At 43.2% G+C, this 21,093-nt stretch overlaps 1 long non-coding RNA gene across 1 annotated transcript in view; it reads right to left on the minus strand.

Moving 5' to 3' along the window:
- Nucleotides 1–1,773: 1,773 nt before the first annotated feature.
- The window catches only part of LOC146441900 (uncharacterized), a 42,916-nt gene continuing 23,596 nt past the window's right edge, over nt 1,774–21,093 (minus strand). Inside the window, exons 2-8 of the long non-coding RNA XR_014850071.1 lie at nt 20,167–20,249; nt 14,606–19,567; nt 13,293–13,316; nt 12,636–12,786; nt 9,805–11,711; nt 8,648–8,742; nt 1,774–5,410 (exon numbers count right to left, since the gene is read on the minus strand). This is a non-coding gene — a long non-coding RNA (uncharacterized LOC146441900). The remainder of the gene's footprint in view (nt 5,411–8,647; nt 8,743–9,804; nt 11,712–12,635; nt 12,787–13,292; nt 13,317–14,605; nt 19,568–20,166; nt 20,250–21,093) is intronic.

The following is a 21,093-nucleotide window of genomic DNA, read 5'->3' on the forward strand; positions in this document are numbered from 1 at the left end:
CCCAGCTTTATCAGCCCCATTTCTTCCTTCGGCTTATCAACAAACGAACTCCCAGTTGGCTTTGTTTGACTTCTAGGGTTTATTGGATTTGTTGCTTCCCTTCTTCATTTTCATATTAAAGGCTAAGGCTGGGCTGTGATCCTACTACTGTAGCCTCCAGCTCCTGAGCTGATACTACCAGCTCTAATTGCTCAGCTGCCTGATGTAATCATCAGGAGGTATATTGTATGTGTGGCTACAGGCACTTCATATTTTCTCCCCAGCCAGATGAAAAAAAAAAAGAAGAAGAAAAAAGAGTCAATTGGCTCTAGGTCTGTCAATAGTGACTAATCAGGTGCTGTACAATTAATTATGAAGGGGTGTCATTTTAAAACAATTCTGAGGTGGGAAAGAACAGGCCTGGGCCCTTTACCTGCTGGCACTGTTTGTGTTGCTAAGCCAATCCAGGCTGCGTCCTCTATTTCATTTACCTTTTAAACTATTGCCCCCGCATAAGTAAACACTTTCTATAAAGTGTGTGTGTGTGTGCATGCATGTGTGTAAGTGGGTGGAGGGTGATCTGGGAAGCTCTCCACCCTAGAAAAGAAATTAATGATGGGGAGGAAAAAAAACAGAGCAGCATAATTTGGCAGTAATTTCTCCAGAGCAGCAGGAGATAATAGCAGGTGGATGAAGCAGGAATAGGATGAAACAGTCTGGGGCTGAATCTCAGTAATCAAAATAGGGAGATGGACCTGAGAGATGTCCCTGCAGTGCAAGCGCCCTGAGCAAGGAGCCTGGGCTCCTCAGCAGTGACCTGGCAGCACGGGTCATGGGGGCAAATCCCTGTCCCACTTCAACTGGCTCGCCCAGGCTCTGCTCCCAGCAGTGGCCAACATCTCCCACACACTCCCCGGGGATGTGGCTGCAAGAGAGCAGGATGGTTTCTCCTCTTCACCCTGCCGGCAAAAAGGTATTGTCCCTTGCAAAGCAAAACTCATTTTTCAAGGGGGTTGGCAAGGGAACTGCTACTGTCCAGTGCCAGGCTTAGGGCACTGGATGGTGAAATTATGTGTGTGTGGAGGGGAAAGAAGGCAGTCACGGAAATGACAAAGTAGTTTAGTAGAAGCAAAGTGACAGTGCTGAATGACTCATCTTCGAGAGCTGTCGGTCACTGAGACTGTGATGACACCGGGTCTGTTGCCTGGGGCAGCAGAAGAGATGGGCTGGAAATGCCAAATGGAGGATGTTGGGGGAAAGCCTCTGCTGGGACCACCTCTTTGAAGATGCTGACTGCAAGAGATCTTCTGGAATGTAGCAAGGGGCAAGTGCCATGGTGCCTAGTGGGAAAAATTAGAAATACCCTGTCAAACTGTTTAGCTTCCTAATATAAAACTCAAAAGAGCCCTTTGGTCAAAAATTCTGCCTGTAGCACTTGCAATTCTGTTCCATGGACAAAAAAAACAAGGTAAATTCGTGTGCATACAAGGATGTATAATTCCTAACATTGCTTTTTACTATGATTGTAGAATTAGATGGGTTATACTGGACAACAATTTATTAACAAATGTATTTTACAAGCAAAATGCCAAGGCACAGGAAGTTCTGTTCTGAACATTTCAAAATCAAGCATGTTGACTTTGTTCCCCAAAAATTAATTTTCTTCATTTTACTGGTTAATATTTTAAATGAAAACAATAATTAAAGACAGAGCAAAGCATTTGATCAAAACACACATTTATTTCATTCAGTTAAAAGGACTTTAAAAACCATATTCAAAGTTATTTTCACAGCTTTGCATGCATTTCAGGATCATTGCTGGCAGAGTCCCCCTCTCCTCAATCTTCAAAAAAACACGTTACATTGGCTCTGTTAACAGTGAAATATTTAGTATCCTTAACCTCTGCTTCTGTCAGCATTTTGATGACAGCAGCTACTGGATCCCAGCCACAGCATTTCCTTGCCCTGTGTCAGAGGACTTTGAAATACGACATGAGGAGGCTCAGTTTGTTGGGGTTATACAAAGCAGGGGTTGCCAGCCTGATTTAGGTCAGGAGTCTGTTCAGTCCTGTGTCCTGGTCTTGACACCTCAGCAAGTTTTGCACCAAGAGCATGGAAATACATTGCCCAGAGAAAGAGCTTTATCCTGGATCATCCCAGACCTAAGTTGGTCCCTGTAGAAGGGCATCGATGCACTGTGCAATGGCTAACCCAGGGTTACACAGCAAAGCAAAATTAACAGATGTAAAATGGAGCTTACAACATAAACATGCACTCAAATAACTGGTGTAATGAACATAGTATAAATATTTAGATGTATTCCTACATCTAATTCTTAGACTCATCATTCTTATGTCAAATGGTTTACAAAAGGCAAAACTATAGTTCAGTTACAGGCACGGCTTCATAATTCTTCAAGTTAATTAAGGCATCTAAATGTCCTTCATGTCTGTTGCCTCCACTTTGTAAATGGCACAAACCTGTAGGTAATTAAAAGCTTTCCATATCAGAGACAGTAATGGCAGTTTAGGTGTCCAGCCTCAGGGAAAAGCAGCAGCTACACTACAAGAGTGTCATTCGTACATCTCCTATAACCAGACTGTTTTTTGTGTCATGTGTGCAGACACCATGTAGGGGAAGAATTAATTGTGGTATGGAATCACTTTATATTGAGTGTGGAGTCCCGGAGCTGAGTGATGCCCCACGGATGGGCTGTTGTTGTGCTGATGGGTGCCCAGGGGCACAGGGTTGCCTCTGCCAGCCGTGGTGTCAGAGCAAGGGGTCTATGGGTCCCACCTTCCCAGTATAGCTCCAGTACTCTGCAGCTTACTTTGGCCCAGAACACCTTTTATTGGCATGTTCCTTTCTCTGTCTGGTGCCTTTATGCATAAACTGTATAACTGGCTGCATGGGCAAGGGAGGAGATGGGTGGCCTGTCCCCATTTGGGGTGTCCCCTTGCAAAGGGGACAGGGTGAGCACATGACTGGGTGCCACCCACAGCAGAGATTTCCCCAGGGGTCTGAGGGTGGGCTGCCTGTGGTAGTCCCAGAGCCTCACTGAAAATTGAGATCTTCTTGGTGCCAGGTTGGGAATCTCCCTTTGCCAGGGGAATCCCTACCCGGCCACTTCATAGTGTTTTTAAGGACAGCAAGGAGCTTTATCACATTTCCACATCTGCTCCAGATGCTTTGCATTCCAGCAATGCTCCACAAAGGTGCTGAACCCTACAGCATCTCTCCAAAGAGAGCTCACTTCTTGCCACCTCTGCAGCTGTCAGCTTCCTGCACGCACCCAAGCCAAGGGGAAGGGAACGGCCCTGCTCTCAAGGATGTCCCTGCAGAGCTGACAGCAGGTGACACAGCCCTGCCCCTCAGCCATGTCAGCGGGACCGTGCATGGCAGAGGGTGCTGTGTACGCAGGAAGGCTGGGCTGCATGCAGCCAAAGTTCAGGCAAACAGTGGAGAACAGGAATGGTTTCTGACCCAGTGGCACCAAGGCCGCTTTGGACACTTTTGGGTGTCACCTTGAAGCGCAGCCAGAGCGAGAGGTGCTGCTGGCACTGGTGTCAGTGTGGTGGGGTATGGCTCTCGGGGACCACTCTGCTCCCACAAGAGCAAATAATTAATAAAGGCCTCTCACAGCAGTCACTAGCCAAACCCCAGTCCTTTGCCACATGACTGGCTGTGGAGTATCAGCATGCCTTGTCCTCCATCTGTCTCCCACATCTGTGCTGTTTCAGGGCTTCTTTCTCTTTAAGAGGAAACTCGGAGGAAGCCTGGCTATTCAATATTGTTTCATATTATTTGGTTGTGAAACAATTTAATTTTTTTATGGCTCTAAAGGTCAGATTTGACTGTTGCCCAAATTTCTAGAGAATAAAGAATGCATCAGGCTGAATGGGACTTCATGGCCTGATCAGCTGGAGAAAGAGAAGGGGGCTACTGAGAATATTTAACTGGAACAGCAAGGCAAACTTACCTTCAGCTCAGGTTTAAAAGCCTAGTCAATCATTACACGTTTTTTATTATTTACCTGGTACAAAATCCCCCTGGGTGAAGAAGTAGAAAAACTTACAGGCCACACTCTTTCAAATTTTTAGTAGCTTGCTCAGCATTGTTTTTTTCTCTGTTTCAGGACAGTTGGAGTGATATGGGTTGTGATGGTGCCTGTGGATGGATGAGAAATAAAGTGAAAGCACATTGTGGTTGTAGCTCCAAGCAGGGGTGTTTGTAACAATGAAGAGAGCAGGGCCAGCCAGGGACTTTGAGAAGGAAGGTAATTCTCACACAGTCATCAGAAGACAAAGGTTGCATTTACACCTGGCCAGAAGGTTTAATCATCTACTATTTCCAAACATTGCAGGCTCACAATCTGTTGTGTCTGAGATCATAAAACATAATCACAAACTGGAGACAAGAGACCTGGGGCTTGATTGACCAGACCTTATCTTTTCTTCTGCTTCCTTCTTATTTTTCACTCAATTTTCTCCCTTTTTGGAAAAAAAAAAAAAAAAAGGTTCTTTGGAAAGAACTCGCTTTGATGAAAAAATTCTTGATGCAAAAAAATTCTGAAAACCAAGGATTAATGGGCAATAGTCATTCTTCTTTGTCTCATTTGTGTCAAGAGCACTTGGGAAACATCACCTGCTTGCTAAGATCTCCCTCCCAGGCTTTCAGGGAACAGAAATTGTGGAAAAGGGACCAAAAAGAGAGAAGTATTCAAAGAGAAGCAGGTACAAACCTTTCACAGCTTAGTTTTCCAGGTCCTATTACAAAAACAACTAAGATTCACCCACCTGAAACACTGGGTGTAGGTGGCTTTCATCTGTCTTTGGGGGAAAGGTAAAATTACAGTAACATTGAAAGAGAATCTGGGAGTGATGGGAGGGTTTATGGGTAATGTTAGACACATTTTTGCAGTTTGAGACTGTAATTGGTTTCCTTTGTACCTGTGAGGCTGCTGAGGAGGTTTATCCAGCATGATCAGGCACTCCTGTGGCAAAGAAAGTTTGGGGCAACATCACTTCTTATTCCTTCACCCCATTGCCTTTGCAGGGTCATCGCTCTTCACTGTCCATGGCCAGGCTTGCAGAGAGGAGCTGGGTGTTTCTCACCTGATATTCCTGATGGTTTACAGGAGAAAGGGTAGAAGGGCCATGTCCAAGCCCAGGCTCCAGCCTTGCTCAGAAGGGTTGTGTTTGCATCAGAAAGGGACCCTGGAAGGGATGACTTGGCTTTGCACCTCGTTTGGGTGTTATGGCGTGGATTCATCAAAGTGCTTGGTGCTTGGAGGAAGAAATGGTCCTGTTGAATGAAGGGCTGCCCTTGCTGACTTCAAAGGGGGCTGCAGTTAACCCTTTGACTTCAGTGGGATTTGAACTCCTCGTTGGAGTAGATCACATGCTGTTCCTGGGTTGGGACCTTCCTCTCTCTGTTTGAAAGGGGAAATAAATAATCCAGTTGATTTGCAGTATATCATCACCTACCTGATGATGCCTCTGTGTGTTTTATGATTACCAGCTCTGTAACTTGCCCCCTTCAAAAAAATAGGAACAATAAGAGCTTCCCCAGGGGAAGTCCATGGAACAAGACAAGCTGGAGAGTCATCTGCCCCTGGCACTGCTGGGTGCCTTGGCGATGTCCCTCGCCTAGCTAGGGCTGCCTGCCACCTGATGAGAGTGGCATCTTTGATGTCGTCTAGGGCAGCAGCCATACCCAATTGCATAATCAAGGTCACTGGAAAATTACACAAAACTTTGCCCAGGTCTATTGGGAAAAAAAAAAAAAAAAAAAAGTGAAGCACTTGCAAAAAAAAAGTAAAACAATCCCCAAGCACCCAAACTTCTGTTCATGGCACTAACTTGCTGTTCCATGTGAATGTCACATACAGTGCCAAGCTGCCCCTTACACTGCTCTGTAAGCATGGACAAAAAAATAATATTATCCACATAAAGGCAATTGCAAATTTTCTCTGGTAGCCACATGAAATCCTCCTTGTGGTTTTCCCCATCTTTCCTTCAGCTACAGTTTCAAGCAGATAACAATGATGTGCAAATACAAGAAGTAATAATCTCATGCTTTGCATTGCTGAATGCTGTCCTTCTGAGGATTTTAAGACTTAGGGTGGTGAGTTTGGTTTCACATGCCCTTAAGAGCTATAAAGTCTTTCCAAGGCTACTTTACAGATATAGAAAACAGTCAGCTTGAAAATCTGTAAATGGAAATAAAAGAAGAAAAAAATTCAGAACTTGTCTTCAGAAAAAAAAATTCTTAGAGAATTTTCTGTTATTTCTCCAACTTCTGTTTGTGAGAAAAGGAATAAAGAGGAAGAACTTGTAGCATGAAAGAAGCCAGAGCTAAAAAATGAAGCAAGAAAAAAGTCCTGAAAAATTGAAACATTTTCTTTTTTCTACAGAAAAAAAACCCTGAAAAAAAGTAAAAAAATCTCTGCATGCCTTGCTTGGCAGGTGCTGTGTGTCGGGGAGGTGCAGGTCCAGCTTTGTTTGCCCAGCTGGACTAGCAAGGGCCATGCTTCCCAGTTACTGCCCCCTGTTCTTTCAGTGGGGACACCCTGCTGGTGTTACACCACCAAAATCTTTGTGTCACAAAGGTCCAGGTGGTGCTGGGCAAGCCATCGTGGTGTCCCTTTGAAAATCTTATGCCATTAACTTTGAATTTACATTTCTGACTAGTCCCTCTTGCAACCAAGTCATTCCTCAGTAATTTGAGTGTGTTTTCTTCCAGTTCTGTCCTGTAAAAGCTCATCTTCTTCAAGCCTTTCCCAGCTTCCTGAGGATGGATAACCATCAGTTTCTCTGGTCATGAGAATATTGTGGCAGAACTTTTCAGCTTCTCTTTTCCATAGACTCAGGTAAATGAATAATTTGAAATATCTGTTGCTTCATAGCTTCTAGAGTTCAGGTGTGCTAGAAACTAAGCCATCTTTTCCCCCCACTGCAGAAGGGCTCCCCCTTTCCACTCTTCACATCATACACAGAGCAATGGTTGGAGTCAGTCATGTTAACTTTAAAAGTTTGAAAGCTTAATGAACCCTTTATCCCATTTTTATTTGTGAGGAAGCTGTTAGTAAACATCCCCATGGCTTTCCTAGCCAATATCACATCTTCTAAAAGACAAATCAACCTCCTTAATCACATCCTTAAGCCAGAGGACTTAATTGCAATATAGGAGTTGATGGGAGGGCACAGTCCATCCTGTTGAGTTTCCCATGTCTCTTGTTTTGCTTTTTAAATTGACATGGTGGGTAAAGATCCTTATACTCAGGACACTGACATTTATAGAGTTGTACTGTCTATATGCTCTGATGGACACTTTGTTATGTCCTAAGTAGTTTAAATTTCCATTGTCTAATTGGATGCTGCAGAAAGAAAAAAAGAAGATTACATCCTGGAGAGCTCCTAAATGCCTGTGGGCACCTTCCCACAGCTGGCAGGTATGCAGCCAGGCATTCCATTTGATGTCAGCTACCAGTTCCTCTGTCATCAAAACAGAGTCACTTTCCAGTTTATTAAGGAGTAAGACATCCATTACAACTGACAAAGCATGTAGTAGGTCAGTCTCTCCAAGAATTTTTGATTCCTTGCTCAGGAATTTGATGGAAGTTAAATGCTGAGGGTGGAAAACAGATAGGAGCTAAGCACATAGAGATCTTGTTCTCTCTTTATTAAGAGAAACTGCAGCAGGCCCAAGGAAGTGCCTTGTTTGGCATTTGTTTCCTCCAAGGGCTGTTACCCATGGTTTAGCTTTTGAAGGCTTTCCTCTGCCCTCCAAGGAATCCTCTTGCCCCCATGGAAAAGGGTGCTTTTGGGGCTGAGTACATGGGAACTACACAGAGCCAGCAACGTCTCCGTGTGTCCATTCGAGCCACAGGGTGGAATTTTGGTGAGAATTTGCAAGAATCTGGCTAAACCTGCGCCTGGCCCATTGGGGTAGCAGGGTGGCTCTGGGGCCATGGGCAGGGCAGGGGCCTGGGAAGCAAATAAATTCAGGAACTCTGCTTGCTTGACTGCTTTGTGTAGAGATGTAACAGTACCAGCTGGGATATACCCCTCTCACACATGCCTTGAGCGTTTACTGTCACCCTCACAACATTTCCTGGATTAGCAGAATGGCTCTTCAGCTATAATTTTTGTTGAAATATCTTGCTTTAAACCTAGAGAGCACCAATGAAGGCCTCAAATCTGTAAATCAGCTGCACTTTGGAAAACAAATCATTGCAGTGGAGTTTTGCCAAGCCAATTTTCTGTGCTCATTCATTATGTAGTTTTCACTTTATGAGCTGATTTAAACCCACCGCGCTCCAACTGTACCAGTTGCATCCAAGATAGGAGCCTGATTTACACTTAGAAAATGTGAACTGCTCCATGGTTGCATTTCCAGGAGGAAGAAGTGCTACATAGGGAGGTCATTCAGCAGCACCCATAGACCTTATAGACAAGAGCTTGCAGGTTGCCTCTACTTTCTCACTTGCTTGAGCTAGTGAGATGTTGTTACTGAAGGGAAAGCTGTGTTGTTCCCATGTGCTTCAGAAAAAGTGGTGTCTTCCAGGGAGAAAACGACAAGACGGCTCCAGCTCTGACAGTCCCAGTGAGAAATTAGAAGGTTAAAAGGTAGAGTGGAATAAGCATCTAGGAAAGTAAAAGGGTACCTGGAAAAAGGGATAGCAGAGGAGAGGCAATGGACACAGGGCATCAACATCTGCAGTCTGTGAAACGGCAGCAGTGGACAGGCAGCATCTGTGGCCTGTGAGAAGAATGGGAAGAAAACAATGGAAAATTTTGTACTTGTTTAAGTGTCCACATAAAACTCAGCTCAACAAAACTGTCCCTTCATCCAGGATGTCTGCAGGGGCAGTGTGAGATCGTGTGTCTTCACCAGCACTGAAACAACCATTAGGGAGGACAGCAATGGTTTTTAGATTTTGTTCTCAGCTTTGGGGGTTTCTGTGCTTCTGAGGTTTCCCATGGTAAAGTGGGACAGGTTCGATAAAAAAATTACTTTATTCAAGCTCTTAACCAGCACTGCTAATAAATGTTATTAACATTAGCTATTTATTTTCTTTGGAAGTTAACCTGTTGGAAAAGCTTAATCTTCCCTTTTCAGCCTCCCAACAATTTTTTCTCCTGGTGTCCCTGTGGGATCAGAATTTTTTTTTTATTTTGATAGTGGGACTGAGCTTCACTTAAAGTATCTTTGTTCCAGTTAAAAGCAGGGCAAATATGAAAGTGAAATTGCTGTCATGCAGTGCAGTTTCCACACTATTTTTGCAGTTCCTGTAAGGCTGTGTAATTACACAGACTTTGAGATGAGCCTCACTTATTCCTCCCTTGCTCCCTTTCAGGCTTGTTGAAGGTTATTACAATGATGCCATATTTGCATGCTAAGAAATACCCGTTATTTCTAAGAACACACAATTATTTACTCTATCATAAAGCTTAGTTTTAAAGAAGAGCTTTTCTTCAAAGGGAAAATTGCCTGGCTGGTTATTAATATAGTAGTGTCTTTGTTTTCCCACCTTGGCAAGAAAAAATATCACCATATAGGTCTTATGTACAGAAATATGAAATCCCAGACTGATATATGGGCATGACTGGGAAAAAAAAAAGGAATGCGGGTTTGTAAAACTCTCTGCTTTTACATTTGTCCACTCATAGGATTAAGGAGATTTAAAACAGATGAACAGATTCACATAAGAATAATTGTTATAGCTTATATCAAAACAGTATCATTGATATCCTCTTTAGAATACTTTATGCTGCCAGAAGCAGAATGAAGAAGCCTTTGTGTAAAATCACACTGAGTCACCTGTGCTAAGACTTTGTAAAGTGTTTGGAAGGGCAGCTGCTGGAGGTGATGGAATCCTGAGTATTCCAGCTTCTGTAAAATTCCAGGTACATTTCTCCAGTGGTGAATAACAAGAATAGATCCCCTTGACAAGCTCTTTTACGTGGATAGCAATTAGGAATGGCAATTAGTGTACTTGTTAATCTGAGTCACATTTTCAGTGGCCCATCTCTGGTGTTCCTCCTGGTACTGCAATTCCCTTTCATGTAGTCAGAAGTATGTAACCCATCATCATCATCTTTCCAGGGAGGTGATCACAATCCCTCAGTTTGGGTATGTCCTTCCTTCAGGTGCATCCCTTGAGAGATTGTTATCTACATTTCAATGCCTCCTTCCCCCCTGCAGCTGTAAGCATCTTAGCCACATCTTCCTAGCATCTTCCTTGCTTTTAGTATTTCCAAGAAGTCATCCTGGTGAGATATCCAGGAACTGAATGTGGTGCCAGGGGTGTTGCGAGTTCCCCAATGAGAAGACCGAGTGCATTTTACAAGAGAACAGTTGTGCAAGGATGGGCAGGACAGATGGCTGAACCTGCAGAACGAGTTTCAGCCATAAATGCTCTGAACACCGTAAACGTTCGGTGGCTTTTCTTTTTTTTCTTTTTGAAAGCTGAAATATATTTGGGAAGTACTTGTTCAAACTACAGACTCGGTCAAATATTAACAAGTGGAAACTGAGCGGGGGGAAAAAAGATACTTTGAAGGGCTCAAGCATGTGTGGGTTCTTGCTGTATTTGCCTAACTATAATCACTGGGGCCACACTTGCGACAGGCTGAAATGTTGCCGTGAATAGAAAGTATACCATAAGGGTTCTCAAATATGAAAGTGGGGCTGGAACAAAGAGCAGGCACCAGACAGACTTCCCCTGTTAAGGATTGCTGGCCTGTCACCCTGGTGCCAGCAGTCTCAGCAATCCCGTGGGGAGCAGGCAGCAGTACCTCGCCCAGAGTGACGGGGCTGCTTTGAAACCTTGCCCACTGCCTCGCCGTGTTCCTCGCTACCGCCTCGTCCCGGGGGAATGAACTTTATCTCTCCACTTTTAAGAGTGTTTGCTTTAAAGATGATTTACCACACTTGACAATTACCGAATTTCCTAAATTCAGCCCGAGGTATTGTTGTTGTTATGTATTTTGCGCCGCGCAAAGCAGTGCCTCGGCCGCAGCACGCACAAGGTCACCATCCCAGTGTGCAGCAGGCTGCTCTCAGCACATGCTGAAGGTCCTCCAAGGCTGTTTCTCCCCGAAGTCCCATGGCTTGGGATGTCAGTGGAGATATGAAAACCTTCTGACTGAAGGGCAGAAGAAAACAAATGTGCAACCCAGACTTGAAGGAACATCAGCGCACCAGTGAGTTAGGACTCCTCTCACTGGTGTAGCAGGGACAAACACAGCTGAAAATGCTCCAGAGTTCTCAACTTTTTTCTTATTTTCCTCTTCTGTTTTTTTTAATTTTCATTTTTTAAACCATAGTTTGATCCTGGTAATCAATGGGGTAGCATTTCCAAAACAATACATATGGATCAGTAATGAATGTGATCCATTTGATGTTAATATGATTTTCTGTCATTATGTTGTTGCAGAATCATGTGCTATAGGAATGTTCTTCCTCCACTCAAATGTAAGGCAATACAAGGAGTTATTGTTTCATTTCTATTTTTTTGGGAAAACTACCAAAACCTTTATATCAGAATATTTGACTACAGTGTTAACAACATTTCCCTGGACTGCTGCTTTATATACTTTTATTATTTGCTTTCCATACATTTGTTCTTTTAATCTGTTCTTATTAAAGTCTTCAATGTTTCAGTAATATTGTCATTGTGTTTCTTTTGAAGAAGGCAAGTGTGTGTACTGAAAGATTAGATTATCCTGTTAAAAAAAAAAAGAGAGAGAAAAGAGAGAAATGTCTTCAAAATGAAGTACATCAAAAGTAAAAGTAGGTGACAAATGTTAATATTTGCAAAGTGCTTCTGCTTTGATCCTACGTTTCTATTTTTTTAAGAGCTTGACAAATGTGTCCTGTGGTTTGGCTCAAACCTTTTTGCCTAGTGCTTTACTTGACCCGCAATCCATTTGATCTTCCACTTGTTTTTCCTTCTGTCCAGGAGGCCTCTGGACTTGATAAAGGCTAGTTCTTATCTTCCACTTGCTGCTGTTCAGAGAAATAATTTTTAATTTGTGGTTGGATTAGGTTATTGTATCTGTTTGCCTAGGCAGTTTCTAAAGAGATGTTCACTTTGCTGTTATTTGGGATGGTTCCCTTCCCATTTCCATGCCAGTAACAGCTATATCAGATCAGAATCTGGTTCTGCTGATTGACTCTGGCACTAGATGTGAGGAAGACATGGATGCTGGAGTGCCTGACTTGGATGGCAAGCTGCCATCTAATTTCTACAGTACAATTTCCAGGCATGCTGCATCCAGTACCTGAGCTTACAAGTATTTAATACGCTAGACACTTTCAGGGGCTCTGGACTGGCCACAGCTGACTAAAATGCACGTGCTTCTACAGCCCCCAAACACCCATCCCAGTCTACCTGCTGTGATCCCAACCCCAGCATTGTCTGCAGCATGTCTGATCTGCTTTCACAGCACTGCTTGCATGATCCCAGTATTGTCCAGCTCTGTAAGAGCCATCCTACTGCCTGACAGCCTGAGCAATCTGGAAGATGCTCCTCCAAATATGAATGTTGGCCATAAAAGTTGACATGTGATTTACGGTCTGTTTTATAGCACCAGCTCCCTTATTCCCCCTCGAGAGCCCCTCCTCCCAAGAAACCATAAGCCACAAACCACAACTGAGGGAAGCATGGAGTTTTGAGCTGCCATTTCAGCCAAGTAGGCCAGGAGATGCAGCATCTTCCAGCCATCCTTCCTTCAGACCTCTCCACCAGCTCCAGGCAAAGGGGCACTTCATATTTCTTCCTCAGGAGCTTTCTCCTGTCTTTAAAGCAATGGAGAATAAACCATAAATTGGAGTAGACGATGCCTGCTTATGTGCCGGTTTGGGGAGCACACCCCTACAATCGAATGTGCCCCCATGGTAGTGTTGCCCCAGGGCCTTGGGTGCTGACAGGGGGGTTGGTGTTATTTGTGCTGCTCCCAGGTCTCAGGACAGAGTGCATCTGTCAGGGCTCCCATGTGCTGTGCATTTGTTTTCTGGAGATCCGTTTAGGGCATCATTTGCATTGCAGATGTGTGGCTCCTCTGCACTGCACTCAGCTTCTGTACCTAGAAAATGGTATTGACACAGTGAGATCAATTCCACTGCCATTGCAAGAGACATGCATGTTTTTGAGTAAATGTGAATGTGAGGGAAGAAGGGAAGCTCACTTTTGGGAGCACCAATTACAGTGTCTTGCTTAACTGGAGTGGTTAGGCAGGATGTTATAACAGTTAGAAGACCTTTGCAGTTATATTTCTTTTCTTTAATGGGAAGATGACACCTACCAGCTCTCCATCTGTTTCCCTCTCCTGCAGATGCATGCTATCAAGAGAGTGAAGAAGTGAAGGTATGCAGCAGAGCAGATCAAGGTTCAGATTTTCACAGGTACAATTGTCAATTAAAAAAAAACCCAAAACCAAACAAAGCACATAAAAAATTCTGAGAATGAGAAAAACTGCAATGATGGCACTCAGAGATTCAGAAAGAGCCTCGCTAAGTAAACACTTCAACATCATAGCAGCCTCCTTTGTGTTTGTCTATCCCTTTCCATTCACTCATTTTTCATGCAGACTTATTTCCTTCTGTACTTAAAAATTATGTGACTCCTTCACCTGTCAACTTTGTATCTTCTAATACTTTACCCATAATAAGGCTCTGTGCCTTTCCTGGGATGGCAGAATACTTTCTACTGGTGAGAATTATTATTTTTTTTTAAGGGGAAAAAAAAGAAAAGAAAGAAAGAAAGAAAGAAAGAAAGAAAGAACAAAAAAATCCATCCAAAAAAACAGCAACAGGATTTTGCACCTTTCTTATTTCAGGGAATATCTGCAGCCAGATCAGCTATTACTTTTCAAAACTGTTTTCACAGGCATTTCCTGAAGACAGACTATCAGATAAAATGCTGACTTTAGCCTTTTCTTTATCCTCTGCCTAGGGTATTATTTTATTGCTCTTGTTTTTGCAGTTTCTCTCTCTGGGTTATGCTGAAAGAACTTTTGACAGTGCACAAGGACTTTTGGTGCCACTGTCAAGGAAATTGTGCATGCCTCTGCTGGATAGATGGCCAAGATTGCTTTATGAATTATAGTCAAACAAGTTAAACAACTAATGACAATTAAGGAATTAATTTGTTGGGGTTTTTGATTTTGTTGGTTTTTTGTTGTTTTTTTTTAAAGACAGTCTTTGCAAGGATTCCTCCTTGGAGGATGTCTCTGATGGACAAAGCCTGCTGTAATGTCTTTTATTCTATCTTTCAGTCTGCAGGAATCCAAGTGGGGAGTAGAAGAAGTTACTAATTCTTGGTGCTGTGGTCCTCTCCACTGGCTTGCCAGCCTCAGAATATCAGAAATATTGTCAATCTACCTCTGAGCAGATCCAGTCAATCTTTAACTATTCTGCTGCTTCTGAGGCTGGAAGTCTGCAGCTTTTCCACAATGGTTACCAGCAACTACATGCAAGGAGATGTATGAGGCTACTCCTTAAACACAGTGCTGCTTTGTGGGGAGTAAAACACCCAACAAAATGACCCAAACCATACAAAATGGGAGATGTAGAATAATATAGTATTAAATATTTTAGTAAAAATACAATTTCTCACCTCCCCAGTAGCCTTCTCTTATCCTTTCTCCACACAGTGTTATGTTGATATGCAAATTTCCTTACATTTCCTGAGGAGAAGACCAGGCATAATCCTTGTGCCAGGACACTGGTGCAGTCAGCAATAATTGCTTATTTGCATGGAGATAGAATACATCTTTGCTAAAGGGAAGGGTGTGCATGAGGCTGAGAGTCCCAAAAGGCAGCCTTTCCAAGGAGATCCTCTTCTTCTTGGACAAATGGCCTGCTGCATTGTGTCTTTAAACAAGTTAATGGAAAATGTGTCGTGTAGAAAATGAGCAATTTTGAGTAACATCCAAGCATCTGGATCCCAAGGGAGGAAATTCATCCCACTTGCTTGAAAGTTAGATTCATTTCAGCTAATTGTCCTGATTTGCTGATGGCCACAGAGATTTAATAGTAAGGAATGATTTAACCTAGTTTAGTCTGGACACTTATGTGAGGCATAAGTGGGTGCGTGGGTTGACTCGCTCTATGAAGGAGGACTAACTGGTTGGTGCCTGAGAAGCATTCCTGTGCTTCTGTGTGGTTATTTTTCTCCTCTGGGTCTCCTATTTCAGCCCAAGCATGGCCCTGCTTGGTGGGGAGGTTGCCTGCACCATGCCTCAGACAGAGCCTAACCCAGGGGGACAATGCCAGCTGTGGTCATCACAAAGGACCCCAGAGTTTGTGCTCATGTTCACTGTCTCTTCTAGCCACTGTGCAAGATGGGGAAATTCTGTCTTTTGTTTTTGTACTTGCAGAAGTGTGAGTGGCTTTTTGCCTTGGCATGAGCAGAGCCAGGAAGCCTCCAGGGAGGATGGAATAGCAAGAGGAAAAGTCTGCGCAGCAGTGTGTGGAATGGAAACTTTTATAAGTTCAGGTGGTTCAGCGTTGTTATAACACCTGTCAAGGGTAGGAAGCAATACCTTGACCCTTCCCTAGCACTGCTCAGCCAGGTGCTGATACAGTGATGGATGTTACTTACACAGGGATAAGGGGGAGGCAGGAGGAGGGGCTCATTCTTTCCAGAGAAATAAGTCAGGAATAAGGTGCAGATTTAGCAGGTCTGGAAATGCTGGGCAAGAGCAGGAAAGGATAAACATGCCAGAAATCACGTTAAGAGGAGGCAAATGAGTACCGTGTAAAAATAGGCAAGCAAGCAGAGTTAGTCTAAAAGCCCAGACTTGAACCAAGCTGTCTTTTTTTTTTTTTTTTTTTGAAACTTGAAGTTTGGATGTGCGTATGTATTTTACATGAACAATTTTCCATTTTAAGGAAGGGAGCCATTACTGGATCTGACCAGAATTGGCATACAAGGTGTAGCACCATGAAACTTTCAAGCAAGATTTGTAGCCTGCCTCAAGATGGGAAATACTGGAAATTATGAGAACTTATTATTTTTAGCTCAATTTAGTTCCATTTTGGAGACACAAGAGATTTTATCTTGATCCAGCATGACATGTAGCTGTGTCTGACTTTTACATGTGTGAGTATCTGCTTTATTTTTGTGCAACTAACACAGAGGCTCAGCGTTACAGCAAGTGTTACATAGGTAGATACCCCACAAAATCCTTCCTTTGTGAGATCCTATTAGGTATCCAGGTGTTTGTGAAACAAACCTCACCCAAGTGACGTGAATGCCACCACCTTGTGAAGTTTTTTCTCACCTCAAGCTGCCTGGGTTCACCCTTTTGCCCAATAAGTTGTCTGTAATGAAAGTTATGCAAGTAAAACTAATAATTTTATTTTGATACCAGCCTCTCACGTATAGCTTGTTATTGCCTTCAAACAATTAATTGGTAGCCAGCAGGGCTATCAGAACCTTGTGCATTATTTGAGGTACCTACACATTAGCATTAATCACAGATTGATCAAGGCAAATCTTAAAAGGGATGGGGAAAGGCATAATATTCTGAAGCCTGTCCCTTCTGATATTAAGGTTTATCTTTCTGCTTGATGTCAAAGACAGCAGGCTTGTTTTTCATTGTTCGCCATTGCAGATGACAGTGCCCATTACCAGCATGTCCACCTTTTATGCTCTTGCCCTTCCCAGAGTTTGTCAAAGAGGTGACACGCCGGGCAGGAAGTCTCCTCTTGTGCTCACAAAGTGGAGCCATGGGATGCTGGAGTCTTCTGTGCTCTGGCATTCCTCTTTGCTCCCTCATCTTCCATTTGGAGCCAAGCGACTCAAATCCCCTTCATTTTCCCAATCTGAGTTATAGAACTTTCATCTTCCAGTTGACTGCTCAAAAATGAGCAAACAAGTTCTGGCAAAAAGCAAGTGGTGGAGGCTGTAAGTGAAGGTCCTGGGCTATCTGTGGCTTTTATTCAAGGCTCCTGTAACCCCCTCAGGAAAATGGTCATCACAGCCTTTATTTTGGTCATTAGTGTGGCCACAGACAAAACCCAATTTGCCACATATCTTTCTGCTTTGTGCACAAGAGCTCTGGCAGTCTGGTGTTCTGCCTTGCTTGGCTCTCCCGTGCTCTTAAACAACAATATATAACTCAAGAAAAAACTGAGGGCTTTTAAATTCTTCTTCCCCAGAATTAATGGCCTTCCATGAAATGTGTCTGAAAATTTCCTGGAGGCACTCTTGATTTTAACCCCTCACACCCCATAGAGACAGAGTTTTTCTACTGAGAACAACTAAGGAGATTTTCTGTCCTCTTTGCTTCTCTTGCCTTCTGCCACATCCTCCCTTTTCCCTCTTGTATTACCACCTTAAACAACGCCTTTTTGGAAAGCATACCATTTTGAGAGGCGCTTTGTTAAAAAGCAAAACAGAAACACAAACCCAACAGCAAATAACAAACTTCCCCGAAATTCCCACAGAAACAAATAAGGCAGCTTTGAAATTGTAAAGCACTGGCACACAGTGAGTGCCACTGAGCCCAGGTGTTACAGCCCTGGGAAACCACAGGTGCCCTCCAGTTGCCCTGCTGACTTATTTTTCAACTTCCATTTGATGCTCTTCCATTGAGCCTCAAGGTTTCCAGGCTCAGGTACCAACATCCACAGCGACTCGCTAACTGGCAACGAAAGACTTGAGTGTGCACAGAAATAATGCTCCCTCTTCTTCCCCCCTCCATTTCTTGGCACCTAAAAGGGCTTCCAAGGTGCATTAGACACTATGTGCTCATATGTGTGTAGACAAGAGAAAGCCCAGAAAGGTCCTGCTGAGCTGGAGGAACTGGTGTGTATGATCATGAGGGATTTTACCAAAACCCAGGAGCTGATGTTCCTCCTCCCTCAACCCTCATGACCTTTCTGGGACAAAATAATAAGTGCCCCACCTGCACAGTGCCACATGTCCTTAGCTAACCCTCAAACCTTTTTGCAGGCACAGGACAGCTGAGCTCTCCCATTCTGGGCAGGACCCTGGCACTCCTTCTCTCCCCACATCTTGACTACCAGATAATTATCTTGTGGTGGGTGCCATCAAAATAACAGCGCCATGAAAAGTGTCCTCTTTGTACTGCTTGGTGTTCATGAAGGATGGACAGATGAGGGGCGAGGGAAAAAAAACCCATGTAGTCCTTCCTAATTTCCTTTTAAAATTGTTCATGACTCCTAATGTTACAGCCTCAGCAAGTATTTGGAGACTGTATTTATAATCTAATCTTTGGAAGGGCCTTAAGACTACTGGATTTATTATATCATTGCTTCTAGAAGAATTTCTGTATTCTAAGCTATCCTCTGGGCCCAGGGCTGTATAAAGTGTTGACACACTTTCATTGTGTTCCGGTTAGTACGAATATGTATTAATTTTTTTAATGTCCTGCCACATCTGTGGTGCTGATATCACAGGACCGATTTCTCCTGCCAGATACTCCTGGGTAAAGCAGCTCGTGTGAGTATCTTGCAGCACATGGAATTTGTGTGGAGGGAATTGTATATGACCTCCTTTGCATTGTCCTACCAATGACCCCTTCTGTAATCAGGCAGAAATCATGCTCCTGGAGAGTGGGAGGTATTACTGCTTCCATGCTGGTCTGTTCCTGGGCCCCTGCTGCACAGACATTGCCAACAGTAACAAATTGCTCTGAGTTATGTGCAGCGGTTTAGTGATGTGGACTAGTTATTTATTAGAGAGGGAGCTGAGACATCAGCAAAGGGCAAAAGAGTGAATAAAAGAAAAATCCCCAATCAAATGAAATGAAGCTGCCTCATCATGCAGGCTTCTTGAAAAGCTGCTCTCTCTTCTGGATCACACCTTGTTTATCTAATGGGGGGATCACACCCAGAGTTTTGAAAGTAAGACGCTTAAAATAAAGGAGTGTCCCCAAAGGCTGTGGATAAAGGTGACAGAGTTGAACTAAACTCTGTTTCCAGAGGTGTCAAATCAGTGATTTATTGTTTCGTTAGTCACAGTTTCCTGAGCACAAACCTGGCTGCGATACTGATTGCCTTGCTCAGAGGCACCTTTTGAAGATATATGATAAAGATAAGAGACCTCCTTCCATGCACATGGAAAGAGAAGGCAGCTCCAGAAGAGTGAGGGTCCTGTCTGGCAAAAGCCAGATCAGTGGAGGTCACTGAAGCAGCATTCATTGCCAAGAAAGCCCTGTGTTTGTTTTGACTTGGGAAAGAAACTTGTAAGTTTAACACCATGGGTCTATAATGTGGACATTCCAAAAATGGAAGAAGAGCTCTTTGAGGTGATTCCTTCACGGTTGTAATGATGTGCAAAAGTGATGCCATCAGAATATTAGCATGCAAACATAATTGAGTTTCACCCTCATTGATTGAATTCAGTTTGCCCAAAATAGGTTTCTTGCTCTTTTTCTTCCCTTCAGTCACTCAGTGGTCACCCCTATTAACACTCAGTACATTTGCCTGATGCAAAGTCCTGAAGGGCTGGAGGTGCTCTGGAGAAGACTCTGTCAGCTTCTGGGGTGCAAAGGACTTCACAGCCAGAATGAGATGTGACAGCAACGTGACCCAAACCTGGAAAGATCTGGAACAGAAGAATGGGTGGGAAGAGGGGTTGATGCAAACTCCAGGTCAAAAAGCAATTTATGCTGAATAAATGCCTCTCACTTCCAGGATCTCTGACTCATCACCAGAGAGATTTGTGCTTGTCTGATGCACCAGGGAAGTTAAATGTGCTTTTCAGCAACTGCAGCTTGTGTCCCTGAGAATGGAGACCAAAGGAACTGGTGCTATTTGCTAAAGTTATCCTTCCAAAATCAGGTAGCACACTGGAGAAATTACTTCCTTCAGGCTTTTTCCATAAAGAGAGAGAACTAGACAGTCACATTCATAATTAGATGTTGATCTGTGAATTTTGCTGCAAGAAAAATAAATCTGACCTTAATGGTGGCTACAAACTGCATTTGGGTCTACCTAACCACTGTGGGAATTATGTCTTCAGCATAAGATCTTGATATAAAAAAGGGGATTGACTTGGTTCAGGTTGAATCAGCTCCTCCCCAACTAAAACACTGTGCCAAGACCTTGGGAATCAGTGAGGCTTTCAGTAACCAGCTTTGGAGGTTTTCCTTGCAAAACCTGCAAGGATTTGCCTCTGAGACTGCAAAGGCATATATTGCTCACCTGTTGGCCATCTGCATGCAAGGCAGGGTCTGTGCCTGCCTTCCATGGGGATAGCAGAGCTCTTGTTTGTGAAATTGTCCATTCTGAATAAATAGAAATAAATTTTAAAAAATTTGCTTTTTAAATTATGAAGTTGTTAAATACTGGATTATCTTTCTTTTCCTCTTTCTCCTTTTTTTTTTTCCCCTTACCTTTTTTGCTGAGAAGTGTAATAAGTGGACACTTTCATGTCATTCCTTTTGCTTCTCCCTGATGTTTCAACATTTCCTCACCTGTGCAGGCTTATTGACCAGTTAAAGCAAAAATAAGTGGATCCTGGATATGTTTCACTCAACAGAAAACAAACGTCTGGGGAGGAGGGCAGAAAACTTTTCCCAGTGATTTACAGTGACAGCTCCCAAAGTTCAATGAAAATAAAATCTGGTGAGACCTGAAAACTAAAAGTAACATTGAAAGTCCATCTCGCCCCTGAGATAGTACTTCTGTAATTTGGCCATGTAGACCAGCAATGCTGAAGATGTTTCTCACCACCTTGTGAGCATGTAGTGAAAATTTATGGCAAACTGCAGCATTTCCAGTCCAACATAATGAATTTTAATGCTTTTTTTATAGACATCACTAACAATGTGTCTAGATCCACCCAGAACCCTAAAGACAAATCAGCTTTGAGATAGAAAAGTAGAATTTAATTTTTCCTCACTTTCACTGCTGGGACAGACAGCCTTCCTCCCTTATGAGGTAATTTAATTTTCACATTATGCTTTATGGGATATCCTTTATTTACCTAATGTTTTCCTGTCAAGTCTTTTCAGACTATGAATCTTGTATATTTTATATACACAGAGGTGACTTTTCCTTCCTTTAATGACCGTGGCTTATCAGTGCAGGCAACCGATACTGGACTCATAAATATGTCACTCTTGGGTT

This window comes from Lichenostomus cassidix, chromosome 2, assembly GCF_008360975.1.
Source record: "Lichenostomus cassidix isolate B80296 chromosome 2, HeHo_3.0, whole genome shotgun sequence".
In the NCBI taxonomy this organism is placed as follows: Eukaryota; Metazoa; Chordata; class Aves; order Passeriformes; family Meliphagidae; genus Lichenostomus; species Lichenostomus cassidix.